The 20,915-nt window shown below is 44.4% G+C and overlaps 1 protein-coding gene across 5 annotated transcripts in view; it reads right to left on the bottom strand.

Annotated features, from left to right (window-relative positions):
• The window catches only part of TIAM1 (TIAM Rac1 associated GEF 1), a 284,561-nt gene that overhangs the window by 143,421 nt on the left and 120,225 nt on the right, over positions 1-20,915 (bottom strand). The window contains exon 1 of one of the 5 annotated variants that reach the window (XM_073668318.1): positions 13,367-13,516. The exons of the other annotated variants lie outside the window; for them this stretch is intronic. The gene's annotated coding sequence lies outside the window, so the exon portion shown is untranslated. Of the gene's footprint in view, positions 1-13,366; positions 13,517-20,915 lie in introns of those variants that run through there. 5 annotated transcript variants of the gene reach the window in all.

Here is a 20,915-nt window from a genome sequence, read left to right as displayed (position 1 = left end):
CCTGACAGATACAATTGGGAAAGAGAAGGATCGGGCTGTTGGAATCTCAACACCCTATTCTTTTGTTTTCAGGGGGCGATAAACCGGTACCAGACTTGTGTTTCAGCAGATTTATAATCTCACTTTGTTGAAAACATGAACACTCAGTTAACAGCAATCTAATGTGTGGTCAGCTTTAAAATTTGTTTTCACTTAGAAAGAAGGAAGATCTTTCGCCCTTAGAAAAGATCTTCCAATCACGAATAACCTATTTCTGAAAGAACGCTCCCAGAAAGATCTTTGTTTGGTGTCATGTATGACAGGTCTGAGGTGGCCAAGATGGACTAAAATGCATGCGGCTGCATTAGAAAAAGGTTCATATACCAGACCATCAACCTAATTCTATCTAAGGCCAAATTCAGATGTCTGACCAGGCTATTATTGGGTATAGGTCAGGAGACCAGTAGTGGGTCCATACAGGACGTCTGAATTCGGCCTTACATGTACGGCCACCTTAGGACATGTCCATGCCCTAAATATGCCACTAATCCATTCCCCACGAACTCCTCCTGGTCTTTGTAAAATATGGAGAGTCTGAACTAGGACTCCAGATCAATTGATGAACCATTGCAAAATCAGTGTGACTGAGCAAGAAACTCTACAGTAGGAACCGGGATCCAAGGGGCAACGCTTCTCCTCGCAGAGAGTGACATGTTGAGCATGTCAAGGTGAGGAGACTTAAGCCACAATGCTTTTAGACTTTTTAGGATTGCTACTTCCTATAGGTGGCACTAGATTTCTAGTCCTCTTCTCCTCTAAAGAGACAATTTGCATATTTCCCAGAGGAGCATTGTGGCTTAAAAGTCTCCTCACCATGACATGCTTAACATGTCACTCTACGCAAGGAGAAACGTTACCTCTTGGATCCCGGTCAGACGCTTCTCACCTAGCCAAACCAGATCTCACACTTTGCACTGACGAAGGGCAGTACCCAAAACACAGTGTCTGCAAAGTGAGATTCTGGTTCTGGCTTCTATCCTAAGTCATGTGACGAGGCTCGTTGGAGAGCCGATATTGACTTTTAGGATTGCTACTTCTTATAGGTGGCACTAGAGTTCTAGTCCTCTCCATCTCTGAAGAGAATTTACAGAAATGAACCAAAATTGTGAGTAGCGCACAGCCTGAAGACCCTTATATTTTAGTGAAACATAATGCAAAGATATAACATAATCCCAGTGGAGTATAATAGTCTATAACCAGTGGTCAAACGTTGCACCATCAGTGGTATATCGTGTGTAGCCCAATTCTGGACACAAATTGGCATGAAGCAGAGTGGATGAAGGTGTTCTGAAAAGTTGTGACTATCTGTCCACCATTTTACAAGTCTAAAATAGTGGAAAATCTTCCTGTTATCCCCACTGAGTACCTTGAATTCATGGAAAAGAAGGCCATTGTGGATAGATAAATTAGTGTGGTGAATTAAAAAGTCTTCCTAAAAGAAGAGAGTCAAGGCTTTCACAAGGGCTTGTTGACAAAAGTGTTCATAAGAACGCTCATTCCCGATCACTGGATTGAGTAAGCATGCAGTCGATCAGCAAAATGCTCATTCGTCTGATTGGATCATACGACGCCCATTAAATTTGTATTGGCAGCCCCACGTAAACAAGATGAGCTGCCGGCAATGTGCTTACTGCATAGGGACAACATGCATATAAAGTTTGTATCGGCCAGTGTGAATACACCATTAAAAAAATACAAAAAAAAAACATCACTGATGGACTTGTATGTAGTTAATCAGAAGGCAGAAATCTGCCCAAGTAACAGACCAATACGGTGTAGTACGATGGGGGTTGGGGAGGTAAGAAACCCCTAGAGAGACCCAAGAGCGCAGCAAATTTTGGTGTAGAGTCTACAACAATTCCACATTTTCCTTAAGTGATTCAAAATATGCAAAAAAAAAAAGTTTTAAGTTGGTCTTTAAACTTACTAAAACTTTTGTTGTAATAGATCTGTTTCACAACTGGGTTCATTCGGACACTGAAAAAGGAGCCCACCATGACAAGTATGAGGGGGGCTCACTGCCTTAGCTTGATAAGCGAGACAGCCGTGAAGATGAAGGGGACTGGCTTACCAAATGAACTGAGGTCGACAGACACCCACCTTGTTTCATTACAAAACAAATTGAAAAAGGGAGGAAGCTCCCCGCTTGTGTCAAAGCAAACTCCCAAGTGGAGAGAACCGGTGCTGAAACCGGGGCGGTCATCATAAACATATTTTAGCAAGTTTAATCAATTTGCATTTCTGAGACCAAATGGGAGAAGAGTCTTAAGAAATTCTTAAAACAGACACAGCAGTGGCCCAAAGAAGGACTTACACTAGATGAGTCTTTAGACTGTTCCTTGAACTTCTTGACCTGCACGTTTGGCAAATTTAGCAAAACCTCAATTTGAGACGTACTTTGGTCTATGACACGGCAGAATGTGTAGGCGATCGCTGTGGTCAGGGCTCAACCACAAGGTTATAACGAGTAGATGAAGACTTGTCCTAGAGTTACAGATGGAATAATACCTTCTGGTCTAAAGGGGCTCTCCGTTCGGAAGTGATCGCACAGCTCCTTTTATTGGTATGTAGTTACCATTCATCTAGACAATCCCGCAATGAATTAAGAGTAGAATAGGTGGGCTCACCTTCTTACCTTACCTAGTCATTTAATGTCTGAAAATATACAATTAAGATCAATTACAAGACAGTAATAATGGCTGTCAGGCCTGACCCACATACAGAAAGCAAGTTACCGGGGGTGGCCGTAAGCCAAGCACAGCCAGCAGCAGAAAGTCACGAGAGCAATCTAGGACAACGGGCAAGAAGACGAGGTCTTGGACTGCAGCTTGGCTCCAATGAATTAAATGGAGATGAGCTGCAATACAAGAAGTGGACAGGTGGGGTGCTGTTTTTGTAACAAACAAATAAAAAAACATGGTCCTTTTTAAAAGAAGATTACTCAAAACACACATTTGACCATTGCTATGTCCTCAAATGAGCGCTTCCTGGTCTACATTGCAGACAAAGCTACCACCCAAAACCCACCCATTCTCCGAAATACCCAAGTCTCATATCCTGGATCAGACAGGTTAGATTTTATGACTTTATTTGAATAACTGGGGTGGACATGTCTCCTGTCTACGGCCTCACTAAAATAAACTGCAACCGCCATAAGTATCGCTGATCCTTTGGATGGATTCATGGACTATTGGGCTTTTTGGCTTTTTCTTTATCCTGCAGATTTCCTGTATGGATTTTTTTGTGTTTTTGTGTTTTTTTTTTTAGTTGACATCAAGGAATGGTTACTGAACAATTAGCCCATTTACGAGGCTGTAAGAAGAGGCTGGGCGTTACAGCCTATAATATAAAAAAACAGTGATCGCTATTCCATGTGTGCTGGCCCTTTAAGCCATCCTAAATCTACCTGGCGCCGTGTGAGCCAAACATCCCCCCTATATCGAAATTACCGTAAATAAAATTCTGTTCGGAGACCCACAAACCAGGCGATGGGACACCTTAAATTCTGATCTGAAGGGCAGGCCTCCATATGTACACGTAATAGACTTACCATGTGGACGGAGCTGTGTAATGAGGACACCAGGGGATAGAAGCGCCACCTCCTGTTTGTCTAGTTTCACACCTAACTCGTGTTTACATTCTGCACGGATACCAAGAATAAATTTACCATATGGAAAAACAGAAATTTCGACCCATGGAAAACAAGATCACCAACTAATTCAGACTAAAATGGCAGAATACTGGCAAAAAGACTCCTGGGAGGAAGTGCTCAGTTTCCCTGAAGAACCTCCAGAGGAGAAATGAAGAATTAGATCGTGCTCAGCAAAACTGCTTCCTCCGAAGAGGCGGCAGGGCGACGGCACCCCGCCAACGAGGCGGCAGGGCGACGGCACCCCGCCAACGAGGCGGCAGGGCGACGGCACCCCGCCAACGAGGCGGCAGGGCGACGGCACCCCGCCAACGAGGCGGCAGGGCGACGGCACCCCGCCAACGAGGCGGCAGGGCGACGGCACCCCGCCAACGAGGCGGCAGGGCGACGGCACCCCGCCAACGAGGCGGCAGGGCGACGGCACCCCGCCAACGAGGCGGCAGGGCGACGGCACCCCGCCAACGAGGCGGCAGGGCGACGGCACCCCGCCAACGAGGCGGCCGGGCGACGGCACCCCGCCAACGAGGCGGCCGGGCGACGGCACCCCGCCAACGAGGCGGCCGGGCGACGGCACCCCGCCAACGAGGCGGCAGGGCGACGGCACCCCGCCAACGAGGCGGCAGGGCGACGGCACCCCGCCAACGAGGCGGCAGGGCAGGTCCACAATTCCATGGCAGAAGGGGAGTAACATCCAGAACGGCTTCCCTACCTCAGTCAAGATTCTATAGATGCGATTTTCCCACGTTAAATATAAAATTGGTGCAATATAATGATGATATAAAAGCCGGTCCTGTATAAACAAGAAGACATTCTCTTTATTCCTCCCACCATACACACACTCCTCTGAACAACAAAAGAGATGTTTTGACGCTTCCTTCCAGCCTTAATCCATAAAGTAAAAAGGAGCCGGGAACACAATGAGGAGCGGACGCCGCGCAGTCGATTAGAAAGTGTGCTTGGGTAAGCCACAAATCACTGTGAATGCGATTCTGGATAGCGCTGGCGGTGCTGGCATTGTCAATGAAAAGCAGTCTATCAGGCACAACCCAGGGATACAAAGATAGGTCACAGAGTCGGCATGTGGCAACTTGTAGCCCATTCTTAATGCAGCCTCCCAGCCTGGTGTCATGTCATGCTAATGGGGGTAGGAGGACGCCCCAGAGGCCCGGCGAGGTGCACTAATGAAATAAAAAATGTGATTTAGGTTTGGTGCCCTGCAGCAGGACATAACCGGAGCGCAGATCGGAGCCTGGTGCCGTCACAGGGCACTTTCATTCACTTCGTCTACTAGGAGACATTGCACAAAGTAGGCTTCTTCTGAGTCACTGCCCGTTCTTTCAGCCTTCCCAGTATGAAGCCTGCAACTCACTGTAATGAGTAAGTTAAAAGGTGACAACCCTTCATCCTCCGCCCCTGCCTTGTTCCTAGAGCTAGATATGAGCACAAGTACACAATGGATGGAAATAATCCAGACAGGACAAAAAAACGACTGGAGTTATTCCGCGTGAGAGACAGACATCTCCAGACAAGATTGACAGTGCCAGCGTCCCACGCCGCAAAAAAGGAGACGTCTCTGTGCCTTCTCATTATTATGCATTGCTTATATAGCGCCATCATATTCTGCAGCGCTTTACAGACATCATCGCTGCCTGTCCCCCATTGGGGCTAACAATTTACATTCCCTACCAATAAGTCTTTGGGGTATGGGAGAAAACCGGAGGAAATCCATACAAACACGGGGAGAACATACAAACTCCTTGCAGATGTTGTCCTTGGTGGGATTTGAACCAAGGACCTCAATGTTGCAAAGCAACAGTGCTAACCACTGAGCCACCGTGCTGCCCATCTGTCTATGGAACAAGAGCACAATACCCAAAGACAACTATAGAAGTACTCGCCAAACTTTGCTTAACTTGCCGATATTTGCCTGCACCATTTAACTCATGTATGGAACCACACAACTACTCTTGGCAGATGGTGTCGGGGGCAGATGGTGTCAAAGAGGGAGGTTTGGCATGCTGGATTTTAACATACCCAATCCTTTGTTGCCCCAAGAGATGGGCTGTCAACACAAAAATTTTACGATTTATTTATTTTATTTTTTTTCCTTACTTTACTACGGACATGACAAAAACAAATTTGCGACTGTCAGGAAATGACCAGAGCTGTAGATTTACAAAAGCTTGAAGACCACAGATAGATCAACTGTGGGGGAAGCATTCAATAAAAACTTGACACAATCTGATTGGACATGGTTAAGGAGTTGTCAGACTTGTATACTGATGACATACCCTCAGGATAGGTCATCCATACGAGATCAGTGGGGGTCCGACAACCAGGACGTTGCATGGGAGACAAACCACAGTAAACGGCAGCGATATTATGGATAGGACATCAATATGCAAGACAACCCCATATAGAAAGGTACCTTGAAAAATCCGACTACTTTCAAGAGAAATCCACGTCAAAAAGCCAAGTGTTTTTCTTATGAGAGATTAAGTTCTAAGCTTTTTCAGTTTATGAATTTTTCATGTGTTTTTTTTCCCCCAGCTTTTGGCTACAAATGTCTGTTTTGGTGTGGATTCTACGTCAAAAGAACTGTGTGTGAATATAACCAAAGAGAATCCGATGTGAGATGTGATTTTTCATGCGAGTTTCTGCTTCAAAATGTAAAAAAAAAACAATGTGAATATAACCTTAAGTGATGGACAATCCTTTGGGTAGGAGTATTTCATTTTGGATATTGTGGGGGAAGCCAAATTGAGAGAAAACAAAACCAGGATTGTGCAATGGGAACAGAGCTAAACCTACAGAAATTTACCTGTGAGAATAAATATTACAGGTGCAAGAAAAATAAGTGACCTCAGCCTCACAGTCAGAGAGTCTATCCATCACCAGGATGAGTCCTGGGGCGTAGATACCGATAGATGAAGCAGCAGCAGATCTACCGGCATTCCCAGGTGTCTGCTAGTCCAATAATGAGCACAGGTGCCTGCAGCAACATTCACAGATCTGATCTCCCGCTCTGGAGGAACACAGGTCATCCCTGCTCGTCACATTCACACCATCACTCCCTGTAAGCCAACACCGGCATTGCCAATGGGGTGAAATCCCATGCCGTAGATCTGTCGCAGAAATCTTAGGACCGTGAATCTGCTCCATAGATAAGCAAGCCTCGATCAGAAATAGTCACCAAAATTTCGGCAACAGATTTGTGAGGTGTGAATTTACAGCTCAAACCTACTCTTGATCATAACTACATGAAAATGGGCCCCAATCTTCCTCCAAAATGGTCAACAGTAGCTCAATTTGAGAATTAGTTTTTCTCATTCCAAGACAATGGAGTCTCCAAGACTCAACCACCAATCTTTAATGAAGGACCACATCCCAAGTCCCATGTGTGGTCTGGAAAACCAATTACTAAGAGATTTTCTTTAAGGATTACAAACACATCAGATGGAACTTGCCAACCATCTTATGTGAATAGAGACCACCAGACTCTCCTCCAACGAATGATGTCAGGGAAAAAAGTACTGAGTTGGAAAGGACCTCCAGGGTCATCGTGTCCAACCTCCTGCTCAATGCAGGATTCAGTAAACCATCTCAGATGTCTGTCCAGCCTCTGCTTGAAGACTTCCATTGAAGGAGAACTCACCACCTCTCGTGGTTGACTGTTCCACTCATTGATCACCATCATTGTCAAATGTTTTTTAGAATATCTAATCTGTATCTTCTCCCATTCAGTTTCATCCCATTGCTTCTCATGTTTCCACGTGCAAATGACAATAAGGATGATCCCTCTACACAAGTATTTGGCAGTTGGAATTTCAACGTCTGATCTTTTTACAGAGGGGATGTGGAGACAAACATTGCTCCAACAGTCCTCTCATGTGTACGGCCAGATCTACTGTGGAAGACCCAATATGTCCGCAACAAGGACACCTAATAGACTTCAATGTGTAATACTTCATTTCCCCCAATTCTTACGTCCAAGTGTTACTTAATTTCGCAGTACAACGCACAACCATCAGCTTATTTTCAGAGATTGGTACTTAATGATTAAAAGGTGGGGCCTTCTTTATGTACCATTACGTATTATGACCGTTTTGGATCTAAAAGTCCACACAATGAATTTCTAGACAAAAACCCAATAAGGTCACAATTGCATGTAAACCAGACACTGGAACCTCTTCTATCTGTTCTCAGAATTTTCACACACCAAGGAAAGACCAAGTTAAAGGGTCTGAAGAGCAATTAACAGGTTCCCGTGAATTTACAGTACCATTTCCACATCATTAAAATGTATAGCGTCTACTTAAGAAGCTTCCTTAAAAAAAAAGTTCTAAGTACATATGAAATTCCAGAAGTTATGTATAAATTTATCTTTGCCTTTCTGGGAGGGAAAAAAAAGTACCCAGATCAAAATGAGAAGAAACAAATCATGATTAAACAATTTCATGGGCCAAAGTCAGAGGACTGCTCTCATCTGAATGGTTTTCTTAGTAATTATGGTTGCCTGGTGTTCGATAACCATTCTTATCCCTCATCTGAAGACCTTGTGAAAGGTTTCAAGGTCAAGACATCACTTACTTGGGAGAAAAATGTGCTAATCACCCAAGAAAATGAGAAAAGCGCTGTCATGTGGCAAGATCTGTTGGAGACGCATATCACTGTCTCATTACTGGGGCCAGGAGTCGGAGTGACAGGATCCTTTCCTTTTGTGTTGGGAGACACCAGCACTTGTCTTTGATGCCATCCCTGTTCTAATCTAGATTAAAGTCCCTGACTGATAAATTGCTGTGTTATCTGTGGAGTACAGGACGCCCCGCAGAAGACAAAGCATCACACATGCCAAGAAAAGGGATTTCGAAGCACTAATTGGTAATCTGAATCACAGATGAGGCATTGGGAGGACCCAATCAATGGGTTTTTAGGTACTAATCACTCTGCTATATCCAATGTGATTTCAACCAGTTGGTCAACATATCACGATATCAATGTGCATTATGACCCCATACAGACTTAAAAGTTGACAGTATGAGGGCCCGAAGTCTCATCTGATGAGAGAAAGATTGGCACGATGGAAATCCAATGGCTGAACCTTTTGCTTTCCGGGAGATAAGACGCTGCCAACGGCTCCTTCATATAGGGATCAAAGGTGCGTGAAGCCGAATTGAGTGTTCCTGTGTCTGGGAGAGTTAATGGACATAGCGGTCATCCGTACAACAGCTTTACTTGTGATTTCCAAAGGGCAGATGGACACTAAGTGCGTTTAGATGGACAGATAATTGGTGAAGCTTCTTACGATTCTTGTGCCCGATCGACTGAGCGGATCGTTTATGCCGGCATAAAAATCATTATTATCGGCAGCACGTGTGAAAAAGAGATGTGCTGCCGATAACATGATGTATGGGGACAGAATGATCTTTTCAACAATCGTTCTGGTCCCATCAGTCGGCTCGTGTAAACAGGACAGTAAAACGAACGGCGATCGAATTGTATGTGCTCGATAGACGCTCATTGAGGTGAACGCACCCCCTACAAGACCTTCCTAAGGTTTTATGATCATTCCCACCACATGTCTGACAAGCCTCTGAAGATCACTTCCAATCTTTTACAATGCTGGTGGATGGCAGACAGGTTCTCGGGAGTCAACAAATAAGGAAAACTAGAGCTGGGTTGGTGGCTTCCGATATGCACAGAATGATCAGTAGTAGATCGCTCAGTGCGCAAAGGCTGCCACTGTTCTCGACAGCACAGGTCCTGTTTACACAGGACGGTGTGCTGCTGAGAACAATGATCTTTTAAACCAAGCCAAGAAGATCCAGCATTTTACTCATTAGTCAGATGATCGGCAGCCTATTTACACTACACAATAATTTAGATATGAGCGTTCCTAGGAACCGTTCACAATAATCATGCACATTAAAGAGGACTTATTGGATTTGATTCTCCAATTCCAGTGCCCACATTGAGCGTTTCAAGGGAAGTCTTTCACCCCTACACTTCAAACAGTAGTTAGAAGGAGATGTAAACTATAGCTAGCTTCAGAAATGTTCTTTAATGGCCAAGTAGTAGGACATCAGAAAGTGGAGCACCAGTAGCAAATTTCTGGTTGCTTTGGCTTCATGGGATAAGCAGATCCACCTTCAAAAAAGTAGTTGTGCAACAAAAACACTGTACCAAGCTGCCAAAAAAGATGGTACCAAAAAAGTTGCAGAACAGCTGTGATTGATCAATTATCCCAAGTCGCTGTTCTGTCACACTGATTACACAGATATTTCCTCAACCATTCCTTTCATGTTATTGCAGGGGCAACTGTGTTGGTGTGACACTGTCGTAACACGCTGCCGCATTCCTCCAGCTCCAAGTAACAAGGAAGACTTGTTTATATGGCAAGGGAAATATAGGAGACCCGAGGTTAGAACCTTTTGTTTTCCAAGATCCACATTAAGGCATCCTGGGTGACCTTTTGCATTTAACAGGGTGGTAACAAAGTGGACTCTACAAAATGACAATACACAACATATGATAGAACGTTGGATTATCGTTTATTTCATGAACAATTGTAAAAAGAAATTCTCCAGAAAATAAAAATAAAAAATTGTATATACAAACCTTTTAAAATAAAATTTTAGGTCCTCTTCTAGCCACAGTCCTATTTAAAGCTATAAAAAATATCACTAAATACAAAAGGATCCAAGGTGCAAAACAATAGAAATTTCTTTCATTCTGGAAATTTTAAAAAATGTTGAAAACGAAAAAAAAGGGACAAGAAACATTTGCTAAGGTCCCATGACCGGGACCAAAAGGGCTGTGATTATTGATGATGCACATTAGATGGCAGTCAGCCAAATGATCACTCGTCCACCAGTTCTCTACTCCCAACTCCCCGATATACAGGAACGCTCGGCTAGACTAATCGCATGGTAGAGCCGCAGCCAGACTCCTAAGTCAGCGACCTCTCTCTCGGAGAACATGAAGGATCAACCATTGAAATTCAATCAACCAAGTGATTCTTTCTCACAAACATATCTGTTGGGAGAGGGGGGGGGGGGGGGGGGGGGAGACCACCATACATAGACTATTGGCTGATCCATCTGATATCGGCAGCTTCAGCCATCTTTAGTTTAAGGAGTGTGGGGGCAGATTTCATATGCTCTTCATAATGATCGCCTAGCGCCAACATTTTTGTAACAGAAGTGGTTCAAAAAGACAATTAAAATTCCTGTAAAGGTAATCTGGCAGTAGGAGCAACCCTCCCCAAATCATCTACATGGGCATGCACGTCATAGAAAAATAAAATATCACCTTGATATCTGCGATCCGATGTCTTTTTCCAGAAAAAGTCCAAATTTGTATTAATCTGTAAATGAGCTGTTAAGATCTATGGGCCGGACATAGATCTCCCCAAGAATCTGCATCCAGAGCTTCTTGTAAATGAAAGGAGGAGTTGCCAGTGTGAGACATGTAGATCAGAAGAGCAGACGGTCAGTCATTACATGTCTCACACTGGTAACGCCTCCTTTCATTTACAATAAACTTTGGAGGCAGATTCTCCAGAAGATCTATGTCCGGCCCCTAGATCTTAACAGCTAATTTACATATGAAGAAAAATGTGGATTTCTCTGGAACAAGACATTGGATCGCAGATATCAAGATGTCATTTTATTCAGCTTCCTACGACCTACATGCCCATATAGACGGCTTAGGGGGTTTGATCCTACTGACACATGCCCTTTAAATCATCACCCATTAATTCTGGAGTGTTACCAAATAGAAAAAATGTATAAAGCTCACGAATAAGAACTTCTGTATAAAAAAAAAGTTATGCAGAATTACAAAGATTTTATATCCGTCTTAAAATGACTCATCTTGCCATTTTAATCTTGTGATATTCCACATTATTTTTTTAGTTAAGGACTGGAAACAAGTACTGGAATTTGTCAGAGCCTCTACACTGGTTTCAGGTAATTGTATAAATGTACAGGAGCTAAACAACTACAAAAAAAAAAAAAAAAAATTGCCCCAAAATGCAATAAGCAGGACATAAGATTAAACAGAAGACGTAGTAAAATCACTTGGCCCTCTCTTATGGTATATGGTTTCGTAGTTGGAATGAAACCCCTCAAGCCGAGAAGAAACCTTGTCCTGAGCAACGAGGGGGATGGGGAGGAAAATTCCAAACAAAGATGAACTACAAGAGGAAGAGCTGCTAGAGACCCCGGCAGAGGTCACCTCCAACAAGACGAGGATTCATCCTACCACTAATCTGCCCAGTCTGTAAAATAACACTGCGACAGCATAAAAACTGACGAGAAACCTCAAGTTATATCAAGACCTGTGATATTCATGACGAGAAAGTGGGAAAAAGTGCAAAAATAAACAAAATAGTGAAAAAAAGAAGGTAGAATATAAACCTAGTAAAAAGCGAAATAAAAGCAGAAAAAAAAAAATCACCCAAAAAGCTGAGAAAAATTCCGACAACTTTGCCAGCACAGATTTCCTCCAGGTTCACCATATTTTACTGTGTGTGAAAGTGATTTTGTGTTTTTGCAACATATCAAGTTATTTCATCTTATATAAAAAAAAAAAAAATCTGTCTGGTCAATATAAACAAGACTAAAACCACAAATCACTCACAGCAACACGCATTGACGTGCAGGGATTTCCTAACCAATTCCTCGATCGATCGATGCCCCCTCATCTCTACCTCTAGACCAAGAACCGGAATCTGCGATTGATGGGTCCTTGCACTTATCTAGATCCTTGGTCACCACTCGTGCTTCTCCAAGCTTTGGCAAAGCTGTAGTGTTTCCTCGGCTAGACAGCCACCAGTTGAAGAACAGAGTTTAATATTATCTTGTTGGACAAGCCAAAAATAGAGAATAATCGAAACTAGTGCAAAGAATTTAGGTATAGTATATAGTCGTGTGGATTAAAGAACTATAACCAGCAGCACCGACCCTGAGCGTTGGGAGAACAACATCTATGTAGAGGACTGGTAGTGATTACCATGTCATATAGACAGCGACTTCATAGAAACAAAAAATGAGGTCAACAATACAGCAGGATGCACAATATATACCACCTCTAGCTGCAAATAGGAAACCTCAGAAGATGAAAATCTTAAAAACATAAAAAGGCAAAAACAGCATACAAGACCACAGAACCCGGCCAAAGAGATAGAAAACTTTATTAAAAGTTTTTATGAAGTTGAAGAAGTTTCGAAGTGAGCACTGGACTGAAAATCTGACTTAACTAAAGGGTTGGGAAGGTATGTGAGCGCCTAGTGTTATAATGACCTAGAAAACACACTCATCCCTCGATATCGTCATACGGAGATGTAGCAGAGCTCACGTGGTTACATAACCATAGGACTGCAGGTAACTCTTGCAACAAATCAAGAAACGAAACAATCTGCTCATACAGATGTAGCAGAGCGAAAATAGTCTGTGATTAGTTCTCCATGTGCCAAGAGCAAAAAGGAATCTCCAGATATATAAATCTATATACCTGCAGTCCAGAAAGGACGCATGGCATCTGATAAACCAGAAGTTTACTAAAGTTCCTGAAGCTGAGACTCCGCACCGATTCCCCCACAGCGATCATACAGTGCCATACAATGAAAGAAAATGCACATCTGCACCAGGACACCGTGCCATCAGCTCCTCTCACCCATTGTGTCGCCCTGTGCTTCCCCTCCTCAGCCGCCTGCACATGCTGCTCAGCCTCCTCTCTCCGCAGATGAATGTGTTGGCTCCAGCCTGGTGGGAGGATCACCAAGTTTCATGTGAAGATGACACAGGCCATTTGGGCGTGTAGGAGAAGAGGTTTTTTCTTCCTCCTCTCTGTAACCTCCTTTTTCCTTTTTATCTGCTGAACTGGCCTTTTGGCATTTAGTCACACTACACAAAGCCAGCTGGTTCCTACCTGCGGCTAGTGCTGACCCCATGCGGCTCCATCCCATTGCCTCAGGGCGAGCGCTAATGGAAACCACAAATGTGCAACTTACAAACAAAAGCTAAAAAAGGAGGGAAAACAGGAGCACAGGTAGCCAAGGATTGAAAGGGTGACCCGCTCTGCCACCACAGGCCGAGGGGAAGGAAGAAGAGAGCCCATTACAGACCCCGAAATATTAGAATTGGACGCGTTTCACTCCCCCCCCACCCCCAGGAGAAAATCCAGATAGCCAAGAATTACAACCTTACAATACACCGCATCCAACTCATCTTATTTAGGGTTTATTATTCATTTTACTCACTTACATAGCGTCATCATATTTTGCAGTGTTACAGACATTATCGCTGCCCCCATTGGGGCTCACAATCTAAATTTCCTATCAGTAGGTCTTTGGAGGGTGGAAAGACCGGGGAAGAAACCCATGCAAACATGGGGAGAACATAAACTCCTTGCAGATGTTGAACCCAGAAACAAAGCAACTGTGCTAACCACTGAGCAACCGTGCTAACCACTGAGCCACCGGTCCCGAAAGAACGATCTGCAAAGTGAGCAATTCAGGATAAGTGATTAGAACCTCTGAAGGAAGCAGAAGTAGAAGATAATTTTGGGATATCCTTTTACTTGGTCACGTAGGTTTGCCTTATAGAATAGGTGGCTCAGCAAGTGGGAAGGGGTGAGGGGGCTATGTTTGAAGCGTGGGACTTCTCTCACACCCAAAACCTGTGGCTATACCCCCTAAAATTCAGCTAAGAATACACATTTAAACACTGCAGAATCCACGTTAAAAGGGGTATTCCTATCTCAAAAATCCTATCCCACTATGTAGTTGAAATAATAATAATAATAATAATAATAATAATAATAATAATAATAATAATAATAATAGCAAATCCCTCCAATTAGAAATGTAGTATAGTTCTTCTGATTTTCTATGTCTTTCTTCATGTGCAGGGCATTACAGTAGCTTAGTTATCCATGGTTATAGCCACTAGCAACTGTCACCATATCAGTGGTCAAACATGGATATCTATGGTCCTGCAATGCCCTGCACATGAGGAAAGACATAGCTAATCAGAAAAACTATACTAGATTTCTAATTGGAGGTATTTGCTAATATTTTTATTATTACACCTGCTACATACTGGGATAGGATCTTGGAGATGGGAGTACCCCTTTACATCCCGTCACCCACTTCCATCTAGTAGGTCCTATGTAGCTGGGGTCTTACTGACCGTAATTAAGCGTATATGTGGGGTCTAGTAGGGTGACTACTCGGTATTCCTGCATTTATGGCAGCACATTAATACAAACGTGTAGGAGCACCATGTGTTGGCACGATACCCCATATGCCCCTCAACGCAGTACTTTTTCATTCTCCGGATCCCACCAGGAGCGAGTGCCGCGGACAGACCTACCTTGCTCCCTACCCCATATCTAGCCATGCTCACAAAGATGGTCAATATGCAGCTTGTTCATAGAGACCAATAATATCCTGACCACTTCTAAGGCCTGCAAGCGCTGTAGACCCCCAGATAGCCTGTCACGCCCCCCATTCTATCTTTTGGCCACTGGATTAGAGAACTACCACCACCTCCATGGCAGTGCCCTCTGTGGCTTCAGATATTAAACACATGCCAACAATGAATATACCCGTGTAATACGCAGTCCATGGATAGGTGACAATCATTCCCGTCAGTCATCCGTGTGACTGGTATAAATGTGTTCTTGCACAACATGGGGCCCGAGTACCCTACTGGCATAAGACTTTGCAAACCGTGCACATCAGGGAGGCACCGCCACTGAAGAAATCAACATGACAATCACAAAGTAAAGCTGGGACTGTCATCATAAATACAGGGAGGAATATATGAAAATTCCGCCCTTCAGCACCTGGCACAGATCTGAGCCATAATGATGCCAGCAGGGAAAACTACTGCACAGAATGCAAACGTACAGCTGGTAGTGCCCAGTAATTGTGGGCATTCATAAAAGTGTCAGCAGAGTGTTCATTAAAGCTCCAGGTAATTAATTGTGAATAAGCTGCAATACCAGCCATCACCTCTGGATGAGGGTGGCGCTGTTTGACACTTTTTTTTAATCTTAGCCAGCTCTTCAGAAGTTTTCCTCCACTATGAAAAAAAACTACACTGAGGTCCTCAGCCCCTTAGATGAATAATCAAAGATGATGGGTTTGGCCATCATTATTCCTGTACGTATGGGCAGATGAAAAGTCTTGCAGTAAACATCCTCAGGCCAGAATACTTAAAGGGGTTGTCCAGGCTTGGGGCTCAAGTCTGCAGTCAGTCACTATGTGACAGCGGACTTTACAAATCCTCACAGTGCGCGCTGTCAGGATTCTCCAGTGCCGGCAGTCATGTAACAACAAGTATGAAATCTGCATAGTTCCAGCCACATTCCGACTAGTCGTGTCTGGCATCAATTCACTTTTATTGAACGAGGCTGTGCACGTCTAGTCGGCATGTGATCTCATGTATGTAAATAGTCTCTTTGGTCTTGTGGTATTTGACTTTTTTGAGCCAAACTCTTCAAAATGGAGCGCACGGTTGTAGAATTTTATGGAAAATAAAAAAGGCGGCTTTTTATGTACGTGTTTAAAGCATTTTGTAACTTTAGAACAAAAAAAAAAAAAGTGCCGCAATTTGCCAAATGGCGCAAAAATATTTATGTATACAAAAAAAATAACTCCAGGGGGAGGACTGGAGAACGTTTGTGCCAAATTTTGACACTTTTTACAAAAAAATTTAATTGATGAATCCGCTGAAAACATCTAGAAAACCCCAAACCTCCTCTACAATGGCAAACGTAACTAATCACGGCTCTGTGGGCTGTCAAGTGGACGTTTCTTCCTACACAAACCTATTTTACCCCATTTACTAGATGCCATGAGATGGTCACAGACTGGAAAACCAACAAGCTGAGGTTTAGTGATGGGGAAGCTCTAATTCCCGGTGGCCCCTTCGGTAATTACAAGTCCATCAGACATGGCTCCTTTTGCCATTTGCCAATATTTACCGGACAGACGTCATGCTGAACCCCGGTGTTTTTCATACTTTGGCAACTCAGTTTAACATGGAGGGGAACATAGCGAGTGATCAGAGCTCTGTACCGGGAGAATCAACACTGAATCCTCAGAGGAAAGGTTTCACGCCAGCACCTTCCCCCGAGCCATATAAAGGGTAGGTACAGATTAGTAACCAATATGTAAAATCTAAACTACAAAAGGAACTTTAGAAACCGTCCTGATTAAAAAAATATATATCCGGTCTGTGTATATAGCCATTATGTACAGCTATGCGTCTCCATGGATACAGACTACAAACAACCCAGTGTAGTCTGATCCTCTAGCTAAATGCTAGGCTCCTGAGCGAGTCTAAAGCCTGGCTGTCGGCTCTATGATGCTTCGACTGATCGTTTGGCCGGCAGCCATCTCCTGGAGAATGATTTGATTGGCAGTCCAAAATCGGACATCTCCCCCGACCATCAGTCAGCCCCCATATACATTAGACCATCAGCCGTACTGGTTGATATGGGGGTGGGGGGGGTTCAGCCTACATTTTTTTGAGGAGTATGGAGGCCTTAACGCTTCTATCAGGAGAGAGATATCTAGACTATAAATGGCTTCTAGTTAACCTACCTGTCATAAAAAGATTAACACCCACAATTAAAAGGGGTGTTCCTTTCTCAAAGATCTTATCCCAATATATAGTAGATGTAATAAATAATATTAGCAAAATACCTCCAATTAGAAATGTAGTCTAGTTCTTCTCATTAGCCATGTCACTTACTCCATGTGCAGGGCATTGCAGTAGCTTAGGTATCCATGGTTACGACCACTCATAGCGACAGTGATTGTAACCATGGATACCTAAGCTACTGCAATGCCCTGCACATGGGGTAAGTGACATGGCTAATGAGAAGAACTATACTACATTTCTAATTGGAAGTTTATGCTCATATTATTACATCTACTACATACAGTATTGGGATAGGTTCCTGGAGATAGGTATACCTTTTTAAGCCTGCAATACACATCTCCAGGATCCTATCCCCATACTGTATGTAGTAATAATATGAGTAAATATTTCCAATTAGAAATGTAGTCTAGTTCTTCTCATTAGCCATGTCACTTACCCCATGTGCAGAGCATTGCAGTAGCTTAGGTATCCATGGTTACAATCACTAACGACTGTCACTATATGTGTGGTCGTAAGCATGGATACCTAAGCTACTGCAATGCCATGCAAATGGGGTAAGCGACATGGCTAATGAGAAGAACTATACATTTCTAATTGGAGGTATTTTCCAATATTATTATTACATCTACTACATACAGTATTGGGATAGGTTCTTTGGAGATCGGAATACCTTATTAAAGCCTGCAATACACATTACATTGTTGTCGGCTGAACCATCATTCTCGTTCGTCTGCGCGCTCCTTTGTGCTGTAAGAGCCGATGTTCAACATCTCCTGGAGACAATACGATAGGGAGTCCAAACACGTTGAGCGATACTTCACAGGGTCCGGGGCTTCCATACACAGATATCGTTGGGTTAAGCCAACATTAGGCCAATGTGTAAGGGGGGCTTAAAGGTGCAGGTTTGAGAGTCAAGTGTGCAGTGCGCACACTGTCATGATTCCCCAGTGTGTGCAAGTATGTTATGCGAGATCACGTGCCAAGGAGTCATCAGTAGTGTTGAGCATTCCGATACTGTAATATCGGGTATCGGCCGATATTCGCGGTATCGGAATTCCGATACTTAATTCCGATACTTTTACAATATCGGATACCGGAATCGGAAGTTCCCATAATGCCTGCGCTCTGCAGTGTCTGTGAAGGATGACAAGTTGGATGGCAGCGCTCAGCTGAGATCCAGCCTGTCATCAGAATGCCATCCCAGCGGGGGAGAATTCTCCTGATTGTTTAAAAGCCGGCGGGCGGTATAAAGCCGCCGGCTTTTAAACAATCACACAGCCCCATACTGCTTCCCCGCAGCCTCCCACCCCGATCCTCCGCTCCCCTCGCCACCTCCCATCCCGATAGTAAGTTAGGACCGGGCGGGGAGCGCAGCACCAAGGAGCGGGGAGCGAAGGACCCGGGCGGGGAAGCCGGCAGTGAAAAGACTTCACCGCCGGCTTTCCCGTTCTGTGCTGCGCTTTCCCGCCGGTTATTTCAAATGAACAGCTGAGGTATCAGCTGATGCCGATCAGCTGTTCATTTGAATTAGCCGCGGTGCCCTCAGAGGGTTCATGTGAGTTCATGCTTGACTGCATGAACTCACATGAACTTTCCCACGGCCGCACAGGTCAGCCTCACCTCCCAGACGATCAGACCGTCATGATTAGTGTGTGTGCGGGGGGTGTGCGCGATGTTTGTGCGGGTGTGCGCGGTGTCTGTGCGATGTGTGCGGGTGTGTGTGCGTGCAGGCAGACATAGGCCGATGTGACACTACTACTCCCATCGGCCTATGTCTGTCCCCCGTCCACTCCTGCCAGCAGGATCAGCTCGATGGGAGCAGTAGTTCCCATCAGACTGATCCTGCTATTTAAATTGCCCTACTGTGTCCCCAATAAATGTTAAATACATGTCATTGGTGGCCAGTGGTTACCTAAAAGAAATTAGTTTATATATTACCTGTCCCCGCTGATCCCCACCTAAAATAAAGTAAAAAATAAAAAACTACACCTATACTCACCAAGACACCTAATTCCCCGAAGCCATCGATCTCCTGTAATAAAATATAAAATAATAAACCACAACCTTATCCTTACCCCTCCGTAGCAGTCCACGAGTGTCCCACGAAGATCTCCAGTTCAGAGCAGCCACATAGAATGTGACCGCTCTGAACCGCTGCCGCCGCTAGAATGACGGGGCCGTAAGGGTTCACCGGAGTTCAGGCAGCGCTGCTCCGGTTAGCTCCTTTACGGCCCTGCTGTATCGTGAGAAATTCCCACGGTACAGCACTGCCGTAAACGAGGTCTCCGGAGCTGCGCTGACTGAATGCACTCCGGTGACCTCAGTCAGGGGCTCCCGCTGCCGGGAGCGGACGTGTTCCCGGCAGCGTGAGCTTACAGCAGCCATGCACAGCTGTCACCATCTCCAGATGTGACAGCTGTGCATGGGAGATCAGCGCAGGAACGTGGACAGGTAACTATTATTTTTAGTAAACTAAGAATTAAATAAAATTGTGTGTTTTATTTCAAATAAATTATTTTTTTCTGGGTGTAGTGTGTTTTTTCTTTTTAACACTTTGTAGGTTAGGAATGGGGGTGTCTTATAGACGCCCATCATTACTAACCTGGGCTTCATGGCAGCTGGCGCTGACATGAACCCCACCACTATTACCCCCTGCCACCGCACCAGGGCAGCGTGGAAGAGCGAGGCTAAGTGCCAGAGTTGGCGCATCCTATGGATGCGCCATTTCTGGGGCGGCTGACTGCTGGTGTTTCTAGCCTGGGAGGGGGCCAATATTCATGGCACCCTTCCTGGGCTATTAATATCAGCCCCCAGCTGTCTGCCTAGCCTTTGCTAGCTATTAAAATAGGGGGGACCCCACGTCATTTTTTTTGGGGGGGTCCCCCATTTTAATAGCTAGTAAAGGCTAGGTATTCAGCTGGGGGCTGATATTAGTAGCCTGGGAAGCTCCGTGGGTTTTACCCCCTTCCCAGGCTTCAAACATCTGCCCCAGCCGTCTGCTTAACCTCCGCTAGAGACTAAAATTATGGGGGATCCAACGCTATTTTTTTTAAAAATAAATCCATTATTTTAACACTAAATGACATTTGAGGAGTTAATAAAGATGCAGTCCCTAAATTATTATTTATTTTTTAATTAATTTTTCCCAAAACTTTTGACGTGGGCTTCGCCATATTTTTGTATGCCAGCCAGGTACAGCATCCAGCTTCTATGAACGCGCCATTTTCCGGGGCGGCTGCGGACTGCAATTTTCAGCGGGGGGCAGAAAGCTTGGGCCTCCCTGCGCTGCAGATTCCATCCCCCAGCTGCCTAGTTGTACCTGGCTGGACACAAAAATAGGGAGAAGCTCCACGTTTTTTTTTTTTTTAATTATTTCATGAAATTCATGGAATAATTAAGAAAAAAAGGGCTTCCCTATATTGTTGTGTCCAACCAGGTACAAATAGGCAGCTGGTGGTTGGGGGCAGCCCGTTCCTGCCTGCTGTACCTGGCTGGACCCAAATATAGTGCAAAGCCCCACGTCAATTTTTTTTTAATTATTTCAGGAA

This window comes from Phyllobates terribilis, unplaced genomic scaffold (genome assembly GCF_046119375.1).
Source record: "Phyllobates terribilis strain yellow unplaced genomic scaffold, ASM4611937v1 Scaffold_2__4_contigs__length_985480577, whole genome shotgun sequence".
Taxonomy (NCBI): Eukaryota; Metazoa; Chordata; class Amphibia; order Anura; family Dendrobatidae; genus Phyllobates; species Phyllobates terribilis.
This window is presented reverse-complemented; position numbering and strand designations above follow the sequence as displayed.